The sequence below is a fragment of the Lolium perenne genome, chromosome 2 (assembly GCF_019359855.2).
Source record: "Lolium perenne isolate Kyuss_39 chromosome 2, Kyuss_2.0, whole genome shotgun sequence".
NCBI lineage: Eukaryota > Viridiplantae > Streptophyta > Magnoliopsida > Poales > Poaceae > Lolium > Lolium perenne.
The window spans coordinates 6303159-6328239 of NC_067245.2; the positions used below are offsets into that span (position 1 = coordinate 6303159).

At 42.0% G+C, this 25081-nt stretch overlaps 1 long non-coding RNA gene across 3 annotated transcripts; it reads right to left on the bottom strand.

Annotated features, from left to right (window-relative positions):
* Window positions 1-4565: 4565 nt before the first annotated feature.
* LOC127331014 (uncharacterized) lies at window positions 4566-6142 on the bottom strand. Of its 3 annotated transcripts, none has more exons than XR_007869508.2 (4): window positions 6032-6142; window positions 5843-5961; window positions 5069-5761; window positions 4566-4896 (listed from the first exon to the last, which is right to left on the bottom strand). It is a non-coding gene; the product is annotated as an uncharacterized lncRNA (long non-coding RNA). The 3 variants fall into 3 exon arrangements; XR_007869507.1 differs by having other exon boundaries at window positions 5591-5761; window positions 6032-6050; XR_007869509.1 differs by having other exon boundaries at window positions 5528-5761; window positions 6032-6050.
* Window positions 6143-25081: the final 18939 nt, after the last annotated feature.

Sequence of the window (25081 nt, forward strand, 5' to 3'; positions counted from 1 at the left end):
GATCCGGTTATGCGGTGAAAACCCTAAATCGTCGTAGATCGCATTAGCTTTATCTTGATCAAGCAGGACCACCATATATTCGTGCACCTCGTACGAATCATGGGTGGATCGGCTCATTGAGCCGATTCACAGGATAACCTGAGAGCCGATCGAGGCTCGTATTTAATGTTTACGTGTATGCCATGCAGGAAACTAAGCGAGGCATCTCCATCACCTTCCTGACCAGGTATAGGTCAGGTGGCACGCCCTTGCATCAGCATCGGACGTGTGTATCAGAGGCTTTGCGGGCCGTCGCTCGGAGGGACCAGGGCCAGCCGCAGCCCTATGTTGTTCCCGGCTCTACTGTGTTGCCCGTCGCTGCCCGCCGGTGGGTTTTGACCGCAACAGTAATACTGCAGGTTGAGGAAAGAACTGCTTATTTGTTCTTCTCATTGAACACATCGCAGCTCTTCCTGTCCTAGTATCGTGAAACAGAATAGCCAAAATAAATAGAGCAATGGTACAGGAATGCAATTCATTCTTTTTTAATTCGACCAAGTTCCATTGCTTCTTGTAAAGATCAGGAGTAAAAACATCTGCATTTCCGTGGCACATGCAGAGTCAAATAATCCAAGCGCTGAGCAAACTCCGCCATGGCAAGCTCAGTGACTTCCTACGTTGCGGAAGGCAGTTGTTTCAGCTGCCTTTGCCACCAGGGCGACCGTGCGTGCAGTCGGATCCGAGTGGCCCAATCTATTCAATAGCCCGCGAAAAACTGGAAGATCTTGCTGACTCTATACCTGGGCCGCTTGGAGCCTGCCAGCTGTACTCATTTCGGAACTCATTCCTGACTTCAATCGATAGGTTACGCCCTACCAGCCAGCAGGCAGTGTCTGCTAAAAAAAAAGCCAGCAGGCAGTGTATGCTAGCGAGTTATCATAGGTAGTGGTACATGTTAAGAGATAATCTCTTCCATGCATTGTATCTGAAGAGAGAACTCTTGCATGGAATCATGGGTAAATCAAATCTCATGCAAACATGTACACAAAATTATTAAATGTAGATACTGACCAATCATGATATTCTCATATAGAAAAAAAATACTGACCAATGTCTCGTAGCGCCATATGTGCAAGTCCACTCTGTCATGTACTGGCGACTGCAAGCCGCCCTAGTTCGTGGGTGATCGGTGCTCTCCTCCCGACTCCTAAAGTCTCGCTCGACCAACAAACTGCTAGCGTTGGGTGACATTTTGTCATCTTCTCGACCTATTGCTCCATTTCTCTGGTGATATATGGCCCCATTATATATTTTTGCACATGACCTCGGATTTTGCCGCCTTGGCCTTGTGTGCAGTGGTCATGCCAGTCAACATCTTCCATTGTCACACTGGCGGTGCTGGTGGAGATGACATGGCGAGACATCACCCTTGCTGTGTAGTTGCGGAGATGACATGGGGAAACATATTTGAAAAGAGGATCCACTCACGGATGGAATATTAATCAACCGCGAAACCTAGATTCTATTGGGGCTAGCCCTAGGCTAGCTCTCTCACTCTCGCACGAACAAAAGTAGAAGACAGAGGCAATGGAAACACAGAAGATTTTTACCAGCCACGAACACCGCACGGGGTGCACCAACGCCCTACTTTCTTTTTATTTCAGCTGACTCAAAGTTTACATCAGGGATCAGCACAGGGTTTTATACCCAGGCACAGCGCAGGTACACGCACACAAGTTCACCATTTGCTCGCGCACGAACGCAAGCTGCCCAGCTCGATTTTTTTTTGCAAAACACAGTACAATTAAAGACGCTCACACGTACGTACACACACTCACCCCTATGCTCACACGCACGCACACCCTACCCCTATGAGCACCTCTAAAAGACTGCATCGGCGGGTCTTGAGATTGATGAAGTCACCACATACGTCTCGCTGTCGATGGGATCGTTGCCTCCCACTGAAGAATAGTTAGCCTAGCTTTATGAGACATTAAAATGTCAAATCTGGGATTTGAACTCTCGCTTATACGCAGCCAACGTCCAACTACCCAGCTCGATCACGATCAACCCCTAATCTCTCACTAACAAACACACGCGCATTGACCAAGAACACATCTTAGATAAGATTATTCCTAACAGATCCAACATAAAAATAATCAGCCGAAGATGAGAAAAATAGATTCTATGTAAGCGTGTGGGAAGCATGATTACCTGAATGAACGGATCAAGCTCACTTGCTGGATGGCCAGAGATCAACGACGACGGCTCCAACAGCCTGCCGGATATGATGGAGCCATGCATCTTCACTTCACCATGGACAACCACGGTGCCACCGAAACCAGATCACCAAATTGCATTCTCCACTTTGATCTGTTTCTCCAGTTTCCCTTATTCTCTCTCATCCCCTAACCATATTCTCCAAATTCCTCTCCTTCCTCTGTCTTCATTGTTCGATAGTTGATACACCAAATCTTGGAACATGCGCAATAGTCAATCCAGCAGAGTTACCGATTACATCAACACCGCGGCAGTCGCCTTGGACTTCTTCACGACGGGCACCTTAAACTTTTTCTATCCTACCGCGGCCGCTGGTGCAGCTAGCAGCAAACGAGGAGCGCTTCGGGGTAACTTTCATAGCTGACAGATGGGGCATGCGCAGCATTTCCGTCTACCGCGTTTGACTGGGGCGCAAACAGGTTGCGCACCGGCCCAGCCAGGGGTGAAGCCCAGTGGGCTCACCCTGATGCACATGCATGAGGGTTCAGGAATTTTTGTCTTGTAGACTAAATCGGCCCGGTGCATCACCTCAGCCCACTAAGAGTGCATCAGGAAGGCCCATTTTTCTTAGCACCAGGAAGAGTTGCTTGAAGAGGTATCAGGGTGAAAAACAGTCCAGCTCCACCCTTGAGCCCAACGCTAGGGATTCCCGTGGCAGCGGTGGGACAAGTCCATTGGTGCCGTCAGAAGGGGTGACATAGTTGGAATAGAGGGCCTTCCATCGCTGGTAGATCGTCTGCGCGCCGGCGCGAGGAAGGTGGAAAGCTTGCTCACGGGAGAGGAATTAGCTTGGTGCTTGGTTTTTGTGCGCGACGACTCGGTTTGCCGTGCGTTTGAGTTAACACAACAAATATTCCGTGCTCGATGCCGCTTTATCAAACACGCTGAAATTTGAGTGAACTCATTTGTAGCGCGCCGGTTGGAGCGTCGATTTCCATCTCCCACCCAATAAAAAACTCACTTTTACCACACTGAGGCTTTTTTAGGCGCATGTTGGCGATGCTCTTAGATTAGCATACTTGCTACTAGCCTCTAGGAAGTCAAGGAATGTACATACTGATTCTTCAGGAGCAGGTCTAAAACTATGTTGGAAAAATCTGTGAAAGATGGACGTAGCACCAAAGGTAATTTTTTTATGGTGGCAGGTAATTCAACAATTTGTCCCTGGTTGTGAAGTATTGCAAATGAGAGATATTGAGAGTATTTCTTACAGTGAAGGTTGCGGCAATGACTAGGAGACAATCTTTCGTGCAGTCTCGATTTAGGATACCGTTGCTACATCCAGTTCTTGGGTAGCTGGTTTATTAAACGGTACGGTGCTGCAATTCTCTGTAGCCAGTATGAGTTTGTGTGGCGCATGGTCAAGCTGGACAGAGCGTAATAATCTTTGCCATGTACAGGGAAAAAGATTGATCAAGAAATTGATACGATGGGTTATTGAAACTTCCTTCAACTTGTTAAAATGAGGTAGGGAAAAGACAAGCAAGCCTCGAGTGAAAGCGAAGTGGAGACCTGCTGACCATGATCACCTAAAAATCCATAACTGATCCTAGTTTTGTTAATGCTAATAATTAAGGGTGTACAAGCTTGGTGTGGTTCGTGATAATCAGGAAAAACTTATCAGAGTGTAGGCTCTTTGGTTTGAATATGCAACGAGTGCTATGGTGATGGAAAGATATGCCATTATAGAAGGATTGCGTCTTTCGACGGACGTAGGCACTGGTTCATCATCATAGAAAGTGATGTAAAGGAGGTGGTCAAGCTATGCAATAATAAAGATCAAGACAGCTAAGAAATGTTCAATATGCCTGGATATTAGAGAAATGAGATGAGCTTTTACTAGCTGTACAATAGTTTTTGTGGGTGTGACGCTAACCACACTGCCCACTTATGTACTACACATGCTAGTTTTTTTAGAGTTGCCTTTGGATCAACTAAAATTCAACATTTTACATGACATCTTTTGAAATGATTTTAATGTTTTCGAGTAATTCATAAAGCTCTGATTTGTTTTTAAAAGCTACCAATCCTGCAAACCATCAGCTCCCTTTCTGTCAACTCAGCGTTACTGTGGGATGCCCGTTCGGCTCGACAATCGGCTGGAACGCCTTTCTAACAGGATGAAAATTGATGCACTGGCACAAGTTCAGGGCCGGGTAAAATGTGATATGGTTCATATCTACACCACTCTGACCAGGTTTGGTACAGCGGAATACAATTGGGATTAATTCCACCTACTAACCTCTTGATACTAACACTTCCTACGTAAGCAATACTTCACACCCAGTAACACTTACCACTTCCCGTATTGTAGATATCGATACATTTCTCAATAGCCGTGTTCAAATTTTACAACATTTGACTTTTTCAAAATCTCATATGCACTATACAACGGCAAGGACGGGTACATTTTTTGAAGAAACATCAGGGACTCTTCTGTAGTTTATAGTGATCTTAATATAATGTACATTTACAGAAGACGAAAAGGAAATATACTGCCTCTGAAAACAAAAACTTAATTGTAACTGTTCACCAAACGAATGACATATAGAGTCAAGGTCACATATTTGTTTTTTCATATCATGCGAGCTCCAGCTGTAAATAATGCCATTGCTTTCGTGGTCACATGGGAACCGGCTGCAATAACACAAATACCATATTTAGCATTTATGATGATAGCAAAGTAAAATTTGTGAACAAAAAAATGTTGTAAATTGAAGGATCCCTCTCAGCTCTGAAGAATTTTCAACTAAAAGTAATCATAAGATTGCTCAGAATAAAGTTTTGTTTCTAAGCTGCTTGTACTGACCACTTCTCTTCTCTTCGTAAAGGAGAATTTGACCAAATCAACTAGTCTCAGTGTGTATCCCTGGCCGGTAATCATTACGTTAATGTTATTACATGTATATGTAAGGCAATCTGGTTCTTCACCATAATCTTGTTAGAGAGATTAATTTTGTATAACAAGGACAAATCTTGGCCTCTGCTGTCCGGACAATGTTGATATAGAAACGAGCTCGTGTGTCAGTAACATAGGTTGAGGGAAAAAAAGATAACCTATATATTGTTGATCAGTCACAAGAATATCCACTTGCTTCTAGATCAAGGAAAGAAATATCAGATCAACTTTTCCCCCCTCCCGCAGCAGTAACAGGTGTACGCTAATATAATTTTGTCTGTCAATCTATTATGTGAAACGGAATTTTTCGTCTTTTCAAACTATAATGCATATTGAAAGACATGGCTAATCAGTGTGGGGAAACAATACCGGCAAAACCTAACTATATAGTAAAGGAAGATCAGATCGAGTCTGGGACTCTGGGTGTATCACCGCTTAGATTCTGGGGTTCTGCCTACCCCGTTTGAAAGTCAAGCCTCCATCTTCTTCATCAACAGTCGTATCATTTGCAGGGTGTTGCGGGCGTGGTAGCTGTGGCGGTGGTGGTGGTGGTGGTGGTGCCGACGATATCCAGTTGCCCATAGCCAGCAGTGACGAGCTTGCCTGAAACAAAAGACACGTAACTATTAACATAAGCAGCACAGGCACATGTAATTATCCTAAATAGACAGATTTCAAGCGGACCTGTTGTGTTTGCAGTTTCGCACTAGTCAGTGGATCGCGGCTCGCGTTGGAACTTGGAAGAACATGGCGGCAGTCGGCTACTCATATAAGACCTGAACACTCTGGATCACGTATTTTTCCTGCCAGCGAAGGAAGAAATTAACACCTTAATAGTAACAGCTAGCTATGCTGGGAATGAAGTAGCTCTACCTGTACTGAAAGAGAGTAGATTAGTATGTTCATAACATTTTTTTTTTCTTCCGCTGAAACGAGTAATTGCGTTTTGATTTTTTCTAGCACGGGGCTTGCAATGGATTGGCCATGCATGGTGAGCTGTCCAACATGCAAATCACGTCCATTGGCCATCAAACCATGGTGAGCTGGATTATATTTGGATTTTGAGTTGTAATAGGTGCGTCGATAGATTAGTACTCTGTCGCTCCAAAATGTAAGGTGTCTAAGAATTAGTCAAAAGTTAAATCTTACTAACTTTGACTAAATATTTAAGAAAAAATATTTACATCTACAATATCGAATGAACAAATTAAGAAGATATACTTTATGGTGAATTTATTGATATTAATTCAGTATTGTAAATGTTCACATCTTGCGTATAAACATGGTCAAACTATAAAAAGTTGACTTTTAACTAATCCTTACGCACATTACATTTTAGGATGAAAGGAGTAACGAAATTCGGACTTAGTAGCCTTGGCCTCGTGTATAATACGAAGAGGTGCAACACAGTGTAACATATAGCGATCGACTATATAGTAGCATGAGTGAAGGGGAGCCAGCGGTAGATGCAAGTACACAAATAGGCTAAGTGTTGCGGCAATGCGGTATGAAATTGAAGGATCGCCAATAATCATGGCTCGCAAAGTAGGTGAGTTCATCAAATGTCGTAAAAATATCAATGTCATTATCGGTTGTGATTGCTTGTTTCTCGGTAGATATGCACTAGCGCGTATAATAAAAACAAGTCACATCAGAAAGTGATTCAGAGGTTAGAGGTTGTTCATCTAGAGTAAGAAGATGGAAGTATCAATGCTATAGGAAAGTTCGCTGGAAGGATCAAAACTAAACCTATCAATTACAGACGTAATTGCTGAAAGCAATGGAAGTTAATTCGGTAGAAAAGATCCTTATTGTCGTGCGCCGACCACAGCGATCACGGGCAAGTGACATCAAGAAAATCGACGTGTAACACTGGACACCAGATAGATCTCTGACTCACAGTCCCACACGGGAAGCATGATCAGTGCAGGTGCGGCCCAGGCGACTACCGCCGGACAAGGTCCAAGACACGTTAGCGGCCTGGCTGATGTCAGTGGCAGCCTACATGAGAGATGGCCTGGGGATCGTGCTTTTCAGGGGCTAGGCGCGGGTCACGCCTTTGTGCGATCGGTAAGAGGTTTTAGCATATCGCTTTTCATTCGGTACGCACCCACCACAAACTCGCCAAATCGCGAAAACAAATGGGCGGTTAGGATTCGTTCATACCGCTTCGGGTCTGGGGGCATGATCGTCATCTCCTGTGTACTTCGGGTTTGGCTGGGTTCGTATCAGCCCACGTACAAGCCCGTATGATCCATACCGCTATGTATTATACGCGTACGTGTCCACGCGCGGCCACGACGGAACCGCCGAGATATATAAATCTTTCTCCCCTGTCCTCTTCAGCATATCCATCCAAAGCAATCCCCAAATCGGGAAAAAAACCCTAGGTCAAGAACAGCACAGCTCGCTCTCGCTCTCGCTCGTGCTCTCGCTCGTGCTCGCTCGCGCTCGTCCATGGAGAGGGGGAAGGGGAAGGAGGGGAAGGGCAAGGAGGCGGCGGTTGAGGACACCCAGTTGGCCGCACCATCGGCAGCCGGAGCTGCCCCAGATCTGAGCTCCGCTTGGGGCCAGACGGCAAGATTCGGCTCCACGGGGGCTGCACCGGCAGGCAAGAAGCGTGCACACGAGACGGAGGCGCAGATGCGATGGCGCAAGAAGAAGAACAAGAAGAACCAGGAGAGGCAGGAGAGGAAGGAGGCGGGGCTCAAGATCAACAGCCCCGACGACGTGCCCACCTTCGATGAATCCGACTCCGCCGACCCCGACGACATGCAGGAATGCATTGCTCGCTCGCAAGCTTCTACGAAATCCTCTCTTTGGCTAGTCTATATGCTGTGAATTTCTTGTAGTACCAAGCCATTTTGATATTTCTAGTAGTTCCAGAGATGAATTTGAGCTTGCTCGAGTGTTCATCTCAGGTTCTTGCTTGGTTGGGTTCCCTGTAATCCCTATCTGCTGATCAATAAGGCTATCTAGTTTGATTAGCTTGCTATTATGACTGGTTCCTAGCAATTATATGGTTCTAGGCACTGGATGATTCACTTATCACTTGTGCCTGGTTGCAATTGATGTCTAGACAGGTTTTAGATTAACTGCTACTACATTGTATGGACACAGAAGTTGAAATGTGGCTCCAATACTTGCAGATGTTGCCTGTTAATCACTGCATGGAAGCCTTGATTTCTTGACTGGAGCTTTGCCTTCACTAGAGTGTCATGTGCAAGTCATGCTACTGTAAACTTGATCATTTGGTGTTGTTATTGTTACTAATTGAACTATGGTTGCTTGTTGTGTAATGATAATCACTGGAATTATTTATTGATGAACTGTGTATTGGTAATGATTCAATTTGTTTGAGAAGAATGGATGGATGCCAACTATTGTTGGATTAATATTCATCACAATCTGAATCTGTCCATATTATGATGATTGATGCTATGGCTGTGGCTTACTAGGTTTGATGTGACCTCAGTAGCTCTTGCTACTGCTACTCGTTGCTCACCTTGATGGATAAACTGTTGGTTTTTATTAATAGAGATCCTCACAGTAGGGTATCATACATATGAATGCCACTATGATTGTTTTATGAAGAAAATAAGGGTTTCTGATGGTTTAATAGCTAGGTGGTGCTAGGTGGTGTATGTGGCTGTCAAAGCTTTGTGTGTATCTGGTTTATACTTGGATATGCTTGTATTTCACACTATTTTGCATATCTGCATCTACTGGGCACTCCAAGTTTTTGTTTGCCTCAAATATTGCTAGCATCACTTGGTCTATACGAAGTGATGACTAATACCTTTTGAGCATCTGCTCATTGGTGTGATTTGAGCATGCATATTGATGGATTGGATCCTCTGGATCCTTTCCAGGTATCAAGTATAGCCTTGTGGCTTGCTAGGTCGGCAGTAATGCCCTGGGCATTGCTTGTGCGTCTTCACCTCTTTCACCTAGTGGTGAGTCACCAGATGAGTGAGCTGCTTGGGCAGATGCAATGGTTTGGCTTGTCAACCTAATGATTATCTCCACTTATGTCTACGGGTGCTTCTGTTCTTGTAGTCAGTGTTGGGCCTCCAAGAGCAGAGGTTTGTAGAACAACAGCAAGTTTCCCTTAAGTGGATTACCCAAGGTTTATCGAACTCAGGGAGGAAGAGGTCAAAGATATCCCTCTCAAGCAAACCTGCAATCACGATACAAGAAGTCTCTTGTGTCCCCAACACACCTAATACACTTGTCAGATGTATAGGTGCACTAGTTCGGCGAAGAGATAGTAAAATACAAGTAGTATGGATGTATATGAGTGGTAATAGCAATCTGAATAAAATATGGCAGCGAGTAAACATGCAACAGAACAGTAAATAAACGGAGTTTCAGTGCTTGGAAACAAGGCCTAGGGATCATACTTTCACTAGTGGACACTCTCAACATTGATCACATAATAAAACCACTCTACACTCTCTTGTTGGATGACAAACACCATTAATTGTGTAGGGCTACAAGAGCACCTCAATGCCGGAGTTAACAAGCTCCACAACATTCGATGTTCATATTTAAATAACCTTAGAGTGCATGATAGATCATTGCAATTATACCAAGTACTAACATAGCATGCACACTGTCACCATCACACTATGAAGGAGGAATAGATCGCATCAATACTATCATAGCAATAATTAACTTCATAATCTATAAGAGATTACAATCATAACTGATAACCCACAAGTATAGGGGATCGCAGCAGTCTTCACGGGTAGTAAAACCCAATTTATTGATTCGACACAAGGGGAGACAAAGAATACTTGAAAGCCTTAACAACGGAGTTGTCAATTCAGCTGCACCTGGAAACAGACTTGCTCGCAAGAGTTTATCAGTAGTAACAGTTTTATAGCAGTAGCAGTAGTGAAATAACAAAGACAGAGAGTAACAGAGACAAAGTAGTGAATATAGTAAACAGCGAGGATTAAAATACTGTAGGCACGGGGACGGATAACGGGCGTTGCATGGATGAGAGAAACTCATGTAACAATCAAGCAGGGCATTTGCAGATAATAATAAAACGGTGTCTAAGTACAAAGCAATCAATAGGCATGTGTTCCAATTATAGTCGTACGTGCTCGCAATGAGAAACTTGCACAACATCTTTTGTCCTACCAGCCGGTGGCAGCCGGGCCTCAAGGGAATCTACTGGATATTAAGGTACTCCTTTTAATAGAGTACCGGAGCAAAGCATTAACACTCCGTGAACACATGTGATCCCCACATCACTACCATCCCCTCCGGTTGTCCCGATTTCTGTCACTTCGGGGCCATTGGTTCCGGACAGCGACATGTGTATACAACTTGCAGGTAAGACCATAAACAATGAATATCATGATGAAACAATAACATGTTCAGATCTGAGATCATGGCACTCGGGCCCTAGTGACAAGCATTAAGCATAACAAGTTGCAACAATATCATCAAAGTACCAATTACGGACACTAGGCACTATGCCCTAACAATCTTACACTATTACATGACTAATCTCATCCAATCCCTACCATCCCCTTCAGCCTACAGCGGGGGAATTACTCACACATGGATGGGGGAAACATGGCTGGTTGATGTAGAGGCGTCGGTGGTGATGGCGGCGATGATCTCCTCCAATTCCCCGTCCCGGCGGAGTGCCAGAACGGAGACTTCTGGCTCCCGAGACGGAGTTTCGCGATGTGGCGGCGTTCTGGAGGGTTTCGCGACCGACTTCCCCCGTGCGTTTTTAGGTCGAGGGCGATAAGTAGTCCGAAGGAGGGCATCGGGGGCCAGCCGAGGGGCCACACGCTAGGGCCGCGCCCCCCTCCTGGGCCGCGCCGCCCTAGGGTGTGGGGCCCTCGGGCCTCCACCTGACTTGCCCTTCTGGCTCCGTGAGTTTTCTGGGAAAATAGGGCCTTCTGTCAAAATCCCGAGGTTTTTCCTGAAAGTTGGATTTCTGCACAAAAACGAGACACCAGAACAGTTCTGCTGAAAACAGCGTTAGTCCGTGTTAGTTGCATCCAAAATACACAAATTAGAGGCAAAACAATAGCAAAAGTGTTCGGGAAAGTGGATACGTTTTGGACGTATCAACTCCCCCCAAGCTTAGCTTATTGCTTGTCCTCAAGCAATTCAGTTAACAACTGAGCGATAAAAGAACTTTCACGAACACATTTGTTCATATGATGTAAATATTCTCATGCTATGGCTAACACTTAGGCAGTTCATAATAAGATACATGCAAATAAGATCATCTAATAGCTATGTCAATCATGGAAAGGTACCAACAATTAATAATAAGCATCATGAATCATGTATATAAGCAGGATTGCAATGTTCATAAATGAGTATGATAGAGTGGTATCTCGCTTGCCCATATTTGATCAGCAAAACATTAATGCTCAGGCACCTCTGAAGTTCATAGGAAGACTAGAAATAGTGATTGTCAAAGATAAAAGCATCAAAGTTATACCACAATCAATTATATTTTGAGACAAGCATATTATACTAAGAATGACAGTTGTGCTCTCAAGAAAGTGCTCAAAGAAAGGATGGAGACACAACATAAAAGTAAAAGATTGACCCTTCGCAGAGGGAAGCAGGGATTAACATGCGCTAGAGCTTTTCATTTGTAAAACAGGAGTAAAATTATTTTGAGAGGTGTTTGTTGTTGTCAACGAATGGTAATGGGTACACCAACTACCTCGCCAACCGGACTTCCAAGAGCGGCTCCCATGAAGGACGTTATCTCTACCAGCAAGGTAGATCATCCCTCTTCTCTTTTGTTTACACACGTATTTTAGTTTTATTATGGGTGACACTCCCCCCAACCTTTGCTTACACAAGCCATGGCTAACCGAATCCTCGGGTGCCTTCCATCAATCACATACCATGGAGGAGTGTCTATTTGCAAAATTAAGTTGCTTACTGATGGATCAGAGCAAAACATGTGAAGAGAATTATTAATGAAGTTTGATTAATCGGGGCTGGGAACCCCATTGCCAGCTCTTTTTGCAAAATTATTGGATAAGCGGATGTGCCACTAGTCCGTAATGAAAGTCCGTCAAGAGTAAATGACAAGGTTGAAGGTTAAACACCACATACTTCCTCATGAGCTATGAAACATTAACACAAATTGAGAAACATTTTGAAGGTTTTAAAGGTAGCGCATGAGAATTTACTTGGAATGGTTTGAAATGCCATGCATAGGTATTTATGGTGGACACTCTGGAATAACTTGGTTTTCATGTGTTTGGAGGCACGAGCAGCGTTCCCGCTCAGTACAAGTGAAGGCTAGCAAAAGACTAGGGAGCGACAAATCAAGAGAGCAAAGAATCGTCATAATCATGCTTGCGGCAAAATAAATTAACTGAGGCATAAAAGTGATACCAGAACTCTGAAGCAATGTAAATCATTGAGGCTTAATTGACTCTTGTTCAGTCATATGCATGCGTGAGCATGTGCCAAGTTAATTCAAACGAATTATTCAGAGGAGGATACCACAATATCATACCTATCTATGAATAAAACAATGCAAGCAAACATCCATGACATGCTACTCATATTAATAAATTGGAGCTTAACATGAGAGATCATGAACTACTAGACTTCTTAAATGACATATACCTCACATGAACCAACCAAGCATGCTCACATGGATGAGTATATGTACAAAAATGAAAACAAATAGAGTTCATACCAGCCTCTCACCACAATCAGATTGTCGTAGATCGTCATTATTGCCTTTTCACTTGTGTAGCTTGGATAATATGAAATGAAAACCACGCTCCAGCCACCGAAGACCATTGAACTCATAAAGAACTTTACAAAACCAAAGAAGAACAGCAAATATTTTTGGTGTTTTCGAATTTGGAAACAAGAACAAAAGGAAACAAGCAAACAAAGCAAAATCTTTTTAGGTTTTCTTATAGCAAACTAGCAATAGCAAATAAAGCGGAACAAATGCAAGAAACTAAAGTAAACAAGTGGTGAAGAGAAACAACAGAAATATTTTTGTTCTTTTTGTGTTTTAGGAAAGAAACAAAGCAAGAACAAGAAAATGAAAACTAAAAGAAACACATAAAAGCAGGATGACAGAAATCTGCCAAAACTTGACAGCAGTACAGAAATCGATTTTTACAAAAATCTTACGTTGCTCAGCTCGAAAAGTGTTCAACTAATGAAAGTTAGATAACAACCTGGGAAACCTGCACAACAATTGGCAGCTCAAAATAACGTTCTGGCTGTGCGCACGAATTTTTTTATTAACAGTCCAGAATCTGTTTTCAGGCAGCACCTCCCCAAATATCATCTTCCTCTCATTAGAAAACCACTCAAAGAAACTAAACAAGTATGTACAAGTATCCAGAAACCATAATATGCAAAGAATGAGTGATGCCGGTATACCTCCCCCCAAGCTTAGGCTTTTGGCCTAAGTGGAGATCAACCCCATCGAGGGTCTGGGTTCCATGCCGGTGGATCGTACATGGAGTAGTCATAATAAGGTACCGATGCAGAAGAAAATCGTGGAGGCTCCTCATGCCCAACTTGTTGATGCGAAGAACTTGCTGCATCTGATGACGAGTCGAGGTGTTCCTCGACCTCATCCGTGTTGTCTCTCGCACGATGGCCATCTCTCTCTATGTATGCCTTCAGTTCACCTTCCGTGATTGACCAATCCTCCCTGGAATCAAGGTTAAACAGAGCAGGTGCAGGCAATCCTACTAATTTTTCAGTTTTCTTAGTTATTGTCGAAGATTTCTTATAAAATGTTATTCTGTAAGACAGGTTGCTCAAATTAGACGAATCCGAAACAAATTCATGCTTAATCATGGAGACTATGTCAAGTTTCTCTATGGGGAGTTGAATATCAAGATGGTGAGGTTCTACATTATGCATAGCTAATAAGCGAGAGGCGATGAGACCTCCACAAATTCCTCCCTTCTCACGGTTAGTAGCAAGTCTGTTGGCTATCAAAGCACCCAGGTTATAAGTCCTATTACCTTGTAATGCAGCAGCTAGAAAGGCTAGATCCTGGATAGATATTTTACTTCCATTCTTTCTTGCTAGAACGCACTTGGTAATGAAATAAGCAAAGTAACGAATAGCTGGGAAATGAATGCTACTGATTTACCACCATCCTCTGAGAAGCTTCTTCCATGACAAATCATCTTGAAGAGGTCCAAGAACTCTTGCGGCGATCCCTTTATCTTCTCGCATGATCCCCATTGCGGCACTCTGATTGCTGCACAAAAACCATTGAATGGCAAGTTGACAGTTTTATTATAAATTTTGTACTGAACCATGGGGTTAGATCGTGACCAATTGAATTTAAAATCTTGCACTACTGACATAGTCAGTTTTGCATATTGGCATGGTTCACCATCAACAAAATCGTCCAATCCTGCACGAGAGATTAGAGTTTGAACATCTTGTAAAATCCCCGCACTTCTCATAAAATCCACGCATGGGTAATAAGCGGGGTATACTCCTTCTTCTCGGTGAACTCTCATGACCTGTTGCACCTCTAATTCTTGTTGGTTGAGTTGGTGCCTACTCCCTTCCATTTTCTGAAATTTTTCAACAAACAATATAAAACTTGATTTGGTGACATATAATTGAGGGAAACTACCATAGGAACTTGCTAGAGTACTAATCATGCATCAAAACTAGTTTCTACCACTTAGAACAAGCATGCAAGCTCATTAAACATGTTACCTACAGCAGCAAAATATGCAAGATATACTCCACCAAACAAAATTCTACTTGGATAATCGAAGGAGTCACATACCGAAAAGCAAATGTGCCAAATTTCAGACAGAAATCTGGGCTGAGCAAAGAGATCGAGAAATCTGGAGTTCTTGAGCAAAAACAAGAGTGAGAGGAAGGTGGTGTCGATTTTTTCGGGAGAGAGAAGAGTGTGAGAGGAAGAGATGCTAAAGTGGGGTAAAGGGGGGCCCACACACCAGGGTGGCGCGCCCCCCTTGCTGGCCGCGCCAGCCTGTGGGGTGCCACTGGGGTGCCCCACTGGTCATCCCTGTGTGCTCCCAGGTGCCTCGTCGAAAAATAGGACCAACGGTATAATTTTTGTGAATTTTTGAAAACTTTGAAAAATGCACATTTCTGGGTATTAAGTTTATTATTACTGGCCAGGAAATTTTTTGAAATCTCTAAATAACTAAGGAACTTTGCAAAATAAAAGTGCTACAGCAACTAGAGCAAGTGGAGGAAGAAAGAGATGTTGTTTACCTCCTATATGCATATAAAAAGTATTTGTTAACAAGGTTGATCAAGTCTTGCCACCAAATAAATTTTACATAGCATAAGAAGAAATAAACCTCAAATCAATCATGTTACCTTGAATTGTATTGATATGGATCCAATCACAAGAGTTTGATATTCTTCTTTAGGCTCATATATAGGACAATCAATAGTTCCAACTTTGATAGTTCTCACATTAGAAATTGTATTAACTCCACATGCTTTTTCAATTCTCTTGGGGAAATAGACGGTATGCTCCCTATCATCAACATTGAAAGTAACCTTTCCTTTATTGCAATCAATAACAGCCCCTGCGGTGTTAAGAAAAGGTCTCCCAAGAATAATAGACATATTATCATCTTCAGGCATTTCCAACACAACAAAATCAGTTAATATCAAGCAGTTATTAGTAACTTGAACAGGAACATCCTCACATATACCAACAGGAATAGCAGTAGATTTATCAGCCATTTGCAAAGATATATCAGTAGGTATCAACTTATCTAAGTAAAGTCTCTTGTAAAGAGAAAAAGGCATAACACTAACACCGGCTCCCAAGTCACATAGAGCAGTTCTAACATAATTATTCTTAATTGAACAAGGAATAGTTGGAATACCTGGGTCGCCAAGCTTCTTTGGAACCTTACCATTGAAAGAGTAATTAGCCAGCATAGTGGAAATCTCCTCATTAGGAATTTTCCTTTTGTTAGTGACAATATCTTTCATATACTTTGAATAAGGAGGCAATTTAATAGCATCAGTCAAAGGGATTTGCAAGAATAAAGGTTTCATTCAATCACAAAATTTATTATAGTGTTCTTCTTCCTTTGATTTTAGTTTCTTAGCAGGAAAAGGCATTTGCTTTTGAACCCAAGGTTCTCTTTCATTACCATGTTTCTCAGCAATAAAATCTTCTTTAGTGTACTTTTTATTTTTAGCATGCTTTTCAGGTTCTTCTTCAACCTCTTCTTTATCAGGAGCATCATTATTATCATTATCTTTATCATGTTCATTACCACTTTCAGTTTCAGCATCAGAAATAGAAATACTATTAGGATCATTAACAGGTTCAGAGGATTCAACAACATTTTTATGTTTCTTTTTCTTTTTCTTTGATGGAGCACTAGTTTTAGTTTGTTGAGAATCTTGTTCAACTCTTTTGGGATGCCCTTCAGGATATAGAGGATCCTGGGTAGAAACACCACCTCTAGTTGTTACTTCATAAGCATGTTTTTCTTTAGAATTATTTCCCAACAAGTCATTTTGCACTTTGGTGAGTTGATCAATTTGAGTTTGAACCATATGAAAATGTTTAACAAGCATCTTAACATCATTGGAGGTTCTCTCTACAATATCATGCAATTCACTAATAGCTCGAGAATTTTCCATTAGATGATTCTCTACTCTCATATTAAAATTTTCTTGCTTAACAATATAATTATCAAACTCATCTAAGCATTGCGCAGGAGGTTTTGAATACGGAATATCTTCCCTAGTAAAGCGCTGAAGGGAATTTACCTCAATCATGGATGCAGGGGGAATTATCTCACATATATCTTCTATGGGAGGTAGATTCTTCACATCTTCATATTTAATACCTTTCTCCTTGAGAGACTTCTTGGCTTCCCTCATATCTTCATCATTTAATTTAATCATACCCCTCTTCTTCAATATTGGTGTCGGGGTTGGTTCAGGCGTAGTCCAATCATCATGATTCCGGCCTATTTTAGCCAATAATTCTTCAGCTTCGTCTGGAGTTCTTTTCCTGAAAACACAACCAGCACAACTATCCAAATATGCCCTAGACTCAATGGTTAGTCCACTATAAAATATATCAAGTAAATCATTCTTTTCTAAATCATGTCCAGGTCGAGCTCTGATAAGAGAACAAAATCTTGCCCAAGCCTCAGGCAATTTCTCTTCATCTCCTTGGTCAAATCTATAAATTCTCTGTAAAGCAACATGTTGAGCACTAGCAGGAAAGTATTTTCGAAAGAAAACATCACGCAAATCAGTTGGACTTTTAATAGAACCAGGAGGCAAATTATTATACCAAGTTTTAGCATCATCCTTTAATGAAAAAGGAAAAAATTTAGCGACAAAATAAGTACGCATCTTGATATCATCAGAAAACAAACTACTCATAGAAGAAAGTTCAATCATGTGTTCTACAGCACTTTCTTTTTCAGTACCACAAAAGGGTGCTTTCTCTACAATAGCTATATGAGATAGATCAAGAGAAAAATCATAATCTTTATCCTTAATGCATATAGGAGATGTGGCAAATTTAGGATCAGGAGATAACTTATGTCTAACAGTATATTGTGTGAGAAACTTTTTAATTTTACTTGCATCAGCAGTAGCATTGCATCTATTAATAAGATCATCATTAAGCTCCACATAATCTTCATCAGGATCATCACTAGAATAATCAAGTTCAGGTGAATTAACAGGTGTAGTAGCATTAGGAGTTTCAGTATTTTCAATTTGTCTAGACCTAGCAATCGTAGCATCTAGAAAGGATCCCAATGAACCACTATCATCAAGCACAGCAGAAACATTATCAATATCATAAGAGTTTTCAGATTTAGCAGAAGTACCAGCATGTGAAGCATGTGGCGGTGAAACAAGTTTATCAATCATAGATGGTGAATCAAGAGCAGCAGAGGTACTCAGAGTTGTACCTTTTCTTGTAGTGGATGGTAATATGGCGACTTTAGGATCGCGAGTTTTACCCATGATGGAGAATTTGCAGCGAACAATATCAATCCTAGTGAACTTCCAAATAAAGCTATGCTCCCCGGCAACGGCGCCAGAAAACAGTCTTGATAACCCACAAGTATAGGGGATCGCAGCAGTCTTCGCGGGTAGTAAAACCCAATTTATTGATTCGACACAAGGGGAGACGAAGAATACTTGAAAGCCTTAACAACGGAGTTGTCAATTCAGCTGCACCTGGAAACAGACTTGCTCGCAAGAGTTTATCGATAATGTGATTTTATAGCAGTAGCAGTAGTGAAATAACAGCAGCAGAGTAACAGAGACAGCAGTAGTGAATATAGTAAACATCAGGATTAAAATACTGTAGGCACGGGGACGGATAACGGGCGTTGCATGGATGAGAGAAACTCATGTAACAATCAAGCAGGGCATTTGCAGATAATAATAAAACGGTGTCTAAGTACAAAGCAATCAATAGGCATGTGTTCCAATTATAGTCGTACGTGCTCGCAATGAGAAACTTGCACAACATCTTTTGTCCTACCAGCCGGTGGCAGCCGGGCCTCAAGGGAATCTACTGGATATTAAGTTACTCCTTTTAATAGAGTACCGGAGCAAAGCATTAACACTCCGTGAACACATGTGATCCTCACATCACTACCATCCCCTCCGGTTGTCCCGATTTCTGTCACTTCGGGGCCATTGGTTCCGGACAGCGACATGTGTATACAACTTGCAGGTAAGACCATAAACAATGAATATCATGATGAAACAATAACATGTTCAGATCTGAGATCATGGCACTCGGGCCCTAGTGACAAGCATTAAGCATAACAAGTTGCAACAATATCATCAAAGTACCAATTACGGACACTAGGCACTATGCCCTAACAATCTTACACTATTACATGACCAATCTCATCCAATCCCTACCATCCCCTTCAGCCTACAGCGGCGGAATTACTCACACATGGATGGGGGAAACATGGCTGGTTGATGTAGAGGCGTCGGTGCTGATGGCGGCGATGATCTCCTCCAATTCCCCGTCCCGGCGGAGTGCCAGAACGGAGACTTCTGGCTCCCGAGACGGAGTTTCGCGATGTGGCGGTGTTCTGGAGGGTTTCTGGCGACTTCGACTTCCCCCCGTGCGTTTTTAGGTCGAGGGCGATAAGTAGTCCGAAGGAGGGCATCGGGGGCCAGCCGAGGGGGCCACACGCTAGGGCCGCGCGCCCCCCTCCTGGGCCGCGCCGCCCTAGGGTGTGGGGCCCTTGGGCCTCCACCTGACTTGCCCTTCTGGCTCCGTGAGTTTTCTGGGAAAATAGGGCCTTCTGTCAAAATCCCGAGGTTTTTCCTGAAAGTTGGATTTCTGCACAAAAACGAGACACCAGAACAGTTCTGCTGAAAACAGCATTAGTCCGTGTTAGTTGCATCCAAATACACAAATTAGAGGCAAAACAATAGCAAAAGTGTTCGGGAAAGTGGATACGTTTTGGACGTATCAATAACCTACGCCAAGTATTACATGATGCACACACTATCACCGTTACATCATGAAGGAGGAATAGAGTACTTTAATAAAATCACCAGAGTAACACATAGATGAATAGTGATACAAAACTCATATGAATCTCAATCATGTAAGGCAGCTCATGAGATCATTGTATTGAAGCACATAGGAGAGAGATTAACCACATAGCTACCGGTACAGCCCTTAGCCTCGATGGAGAACTACTCCCTCCTCATGGGAGACAGCAACAGCGATGAAGATGGCGGTGGTATCGATGGAAAAGCCTTCCGGGGGCACTTCCCCGTCCCGGCGGCGTGCCGGAACAGAGACTCCTGTCCCCCAGATCTTGGCTTCGCGATGGCGGCGGCTCTGGAAGGTTTCTCGTACGTGGCTTTTCCGTATCGACGTTTTAGGTCACGGAGCTTTAAATAGGCGAAGAGGCGGAGTCGGAAGGGCCACGGGGGACCCACACAGTAGGGGGGCGCGCCTGGCTCCTTGGCCGCGCCGCCCACACGTGTGGGGCCACCAGGGCTCCCCTCTGGTGCCTCTCCGGTGTTCTGGAAGCTTCATGCAATTATAAGATGCTGGGCGTTGATTTCGTCAAATTCCGAGAATATTTCCTTACTTGGATTTCTGAAATCAAAAACAGCAGAAAACAGGAACTGGCACTTCGGCATCTCGTCAATAGGTTAGTTCCGGAAAACGCATAATAATGACATATAATGTGTATAAAACATGTGAGTATCATCATAAAAGTAGCATGGAACATAAGAAATTATAGATACGTTTGAGACGTATCAAGCATCCCCAAGCTTAGTTCCTACTCGCCCTCGAGTAGGTAAACGATAACAAGGATAATTTCTGAAGTGACATGCTATCATAATCTTGATCATACTATTGTAAGCATATGAGATGAATGCAGCGATTCAAAGCAATGATGAAGACAATGAATAAACAAATGAATCATATAGCAAAGACTTTTCATGAATAATACTTTCAAGACAAGCATCAATAAGACTCGCATAAGAGTTACTCATAAAGCAATAGATTCAAATTAAAGGCATTGAAGCAACACAAAGGATGATTAAGTTTAAGCAGTTGCTTTCAACTTGTAACATGTATATCTCATGGATAGTTGTCAACATAAAGCAATATAACAAGTGCAATAGGTAAACATGTAAGAATCAATGCACACAGTTGATACAAGTGTTTGCTTCTGAGATAGAAAGAAGTAGGTAAACTGACTCAACATAAAGTAAAAGAATGGCCCTTCGCAGAGGGAAGCATGGATTACTATTTTTGTGCTAGAGCTTTTCATTTTGAAAACAAGAAACAATTTTGTCAACGGTAGTAATAAAGCATATGTGTTATGTATAAGATATCCTATAAGTTGCAAGCCTCATGCATAGTATACCAATAGTGCTCGCACCTTGTCCTAATTAGCTTGGATTAACATGGATTATCATTGCATAGCATATGTTTCAACCAAGTGTCACAAAGGGGTACCTCTATGCCGCCTGTACAAAGGTCTAAGGAGAAAGCTCGCATTGGGTTTCTCGCTTTTGATTATTCTCAACTTAGACATCCATACCGGGACAACATAGACAACAGGTAATGGACTCCTCTTTAATGCATAAGCATTCAACAACAGATAATATTCTCATAAGAGATTGAGGATTTGTGTCCAAACTGAAACTTCCACCATGATTCATGGTTTTAGTTAGCGGCCCAATGTTCTTCTCTAACAATATGCATACTCAAACCATTTGATCATGAAAATCGCCCTTACTTCAGACAAGACGAACATGCATAGCAACTCACATGATATTCAACAAAGGTGTAAAAGTTGATGGCGTCCCCAGAAACATGGTTACCGCTCAACAAGCAACTTATTAAGAAATAAGATACATAGCAACATATTAAATACCACCATAGTTTTTAAGGCTATTTTCCCATGAGCTATATATTGCAAAGGCAAAGAATAGAATTTTTAAAGGTAGCACTCAAGTAATGTACTTTGGAATGGCAGAGAAATACCATGTAGTAGGTAGGTATGGTGGACACAAATGGCATAGTTTTTGGCTCAAGGTTTTGGTTGCACGAGAAGAATTCCTCTCAATACAAGGCTTAGGCTAGCAAGGTTGTTTGAAGCAATCTCAAGTATAAAATGGTACAGCAAAGCTTACATATGATCATATTGCAAGCATTATAAGACTTTACATCGTCTCCTTGTTGTTCAAACACCTTAACCAGAAAATATCTAGACTCTAGAGAAACCAATCACGCAAACCAGATTTCAACAAGCTCTATGGTAGTTCTTCATTAATGGGTGCAAAGTACATGATGCAAGAGCTTAAACATGATCTATTTGAGCACAACAATTGCTAACTATCAATTTATTCAAGACATTATACCAATTAACACATGCAGCATTTTCTGTTTCCAACCATATAACAATGAACGAAGTAGTTCAACCTTCGCCATGAACATTAAGAGTAAAGCGAAGAACACAAGTGTTCAAATGAAAAAGCGGAGCGTGTCTCTCTCCCACACAAGCATGATAGGATCCAATTTATTCAAACACAGACAAAAATAAAAAACACACAGACGCTCCAAGTAAAGCACATAAGATGTGACCGAATAAAAATATAGTTTCAAGAGAAGAAACCTGATAAGTTGATGAAGAAGGGGATGCCTTGGGCATCCCCAAGCTTAGACGCTTGAGTCTTCTTGAAATATGCAGGGATGAATCACGGGGGCATCCCCAAGCTTAGACTTTTCACTCTTCTTGATCATGTATCATCCTCCTCTCTTGACCCTTGAAAACTTTCTCCACACTAAACTCAAAACAAACTCATTAGAGGGTTAGTGCATAATCAAAAGTTCACATGTTCAGAGGTTACACAATCATTCTTAACACTTCTGGACATTGCACAAAGCTACTGGAAGTCAATGGAACAAACAAATCCATCCAACACAGCAAAAGAGGCAATGCGAAATAAAAGGCAGAATCTGTCAAAACAGAACAGCCCGTAAAGACGAATTTTTTAGGTGCACCAGACTTCCTCAAATGAAAATGCTCAAATTGAATGAAAGTTGCGTACATATCTGAGGATCATGCACGTAAATTGGCAGGATTTTCTGAGTTACCTAGAGAGAACCCTGCCCAAATTCGTGACAGCAAGAAATCTGTTTCTGCGCAGTAATCCAAATCTAGTATTGACTTTACTATCAAAGACTTTACTTGGCACAACAATGCAATAAAATAAAGATACGGAGAGGTTGCTACAGTAGTAACAACTTCCAAGACTCAAACATAAAACAAAATTGCTGTAGTAAAATAAAGACATGGGTTATCTCCCAAGAAGTGCTTTCTTTATAGCCATTAAGATGGGCTCAGCAGTTTTAATGATGCACTCGCGAGAAATAAGAGTTGAAGCAAAAGAGAGCATCAAAAAGCAAGTATGGAACAAATTTAAGCCTAACCCACTTCCTATGAAAAGGAATCTTGTAAATAAACAAATTCATGAAGCATAATGCAACAAGCATAGAAAGATAAAACAAGTGTAACTTCAAAAATTTCAGCATATAGAGAGGTGTTTTAGTAACATGAAAATTTCTACAACCATATTTTCCTCTCTCATAATAATATCCAGTAGCATCATGAGCAAACTCAACAATATAACTATCAAATGAAACATTCTTATCATGAGTCTCATGCATAAAATTATTACTCTCCACATAAGCATAATCAATTTTATTAGTTGTAGTGGGAGAAAATTCAAAAAAGTAGCTATCATTATTATTCTCATCAAGTGTAGGAGGCATAGTATAATCATAATAAAATTTACTCTCCATAGTAGGTGGCACCAAAAGACCACTATCATTATAATCATCATAAATAGGAGGCAAAGTATCATCAAAGTAAATTTTCTCCTCAATGCTTGGGGGACTAAAAATATCATGCTCATCAAAACCAGCTTCCCCAAGCTTAGAATTTTCCATATCATTAGCAACAATGGTGTTCAAAGCGTTCATACTAATATTACTACTAGCATGCAAATAAGGTTCCATAGGTTTTTTAATTTTCGCATTAAACCATTCATGTCTTGACTCAGGAAATAGTTTAAAAAGCTCACAGATGTTTTCCATTATGCCTTACTAGTGTTTAACAAGAAACAAAAAGATGCAATTGCAGGATCTAAAGGAAATATCTTCGAACACTCACACAATGGCGCTAGAAAAGTACTTAGTTACCTGGGACCGGAGTATGAGTGCCTTTTACCTTTCCTCCCCGGCAACGGCGCCAGAAAAGTGCTTGATGTCTACGGGTGCTTCTATTCTTGTAGACAGTGTTGGGCCTCCAAGAGCAGAGGTTAGTAGAACAGCAGCAAGTTTCCCTTAAGTGGATCACCCAAGGTTTATCGAACTCAGGGAGGAAGAGGTCAAAGATATCCCTCTCAAGCAACTCTGCAATCACGATACAAGAAGTCTCTTGTGTCCCCAACACACCTAATACACATGTCAGATGTATAGGTGCACTAGTTCGGCGAAGAGATAGTGAAATACAAGTAGTATGGATGTATATGAGTGGTAATAGCAATCTGAATAAAATATGGCAGCGAGTAAACATGCAACAGAACAGTAAATAAACGAAGTTTCAGTGCTTGGAAACAAGGCCTAGGGATCATACTTTCACTAGTGGACACTCTCAACATTGATCACATAATAAAACCACTCTACACTCTCTTGTTGGATGACAAACACCATTAATTGTGTAGGGCTACAAGAGCACCTCAATGCCGGAGTTAACAAGCTCCACAACATTCGATGTTCATATTTAAATAACCTTAGAGTGCATGATAGATCATTGAAATTATACCAAGTACTAACATAGCATGCACACTGTCACCATCACACTATAAAGGAGGAATAGATCGCATCAATACTATCATAGCAATAATTAACTTCATAATCTACAAGAGATTACAATCATAACCTACGCCAAGTACTACATGATGCACACACTGTCACCGTTACATCATGAAGGAGGAATAGAGTACTTTAATAACATCACCAGAGTAACACATAGATGAATAGTGATACAAAACTCATATGAATCTCAATCATGTAAGGCAGCTCATGAGATCATTGTATTGAAGTACATAGGAGAGAGATTAACCACATAGCTACCGGTACAGCCCTTAGCCTCGATGGAGAACTACTCCCTCCTCATGGGAGACAACAGCGGCGATGAAGATGGTGGTGGTGTCGATGGAAAAGCCTTCCGGGGGCACTTCCCCGTCCCGGCGGCGTGCCGGAACAGAGACTCCTGTCCCCCAGATCTTGGCTTCGTGATGGCGGCGGCTCTGGAAGGTTTCTCGTACCGTGGATTTTCCGTATCGATGTTTTAGGTCAGGGAGCTT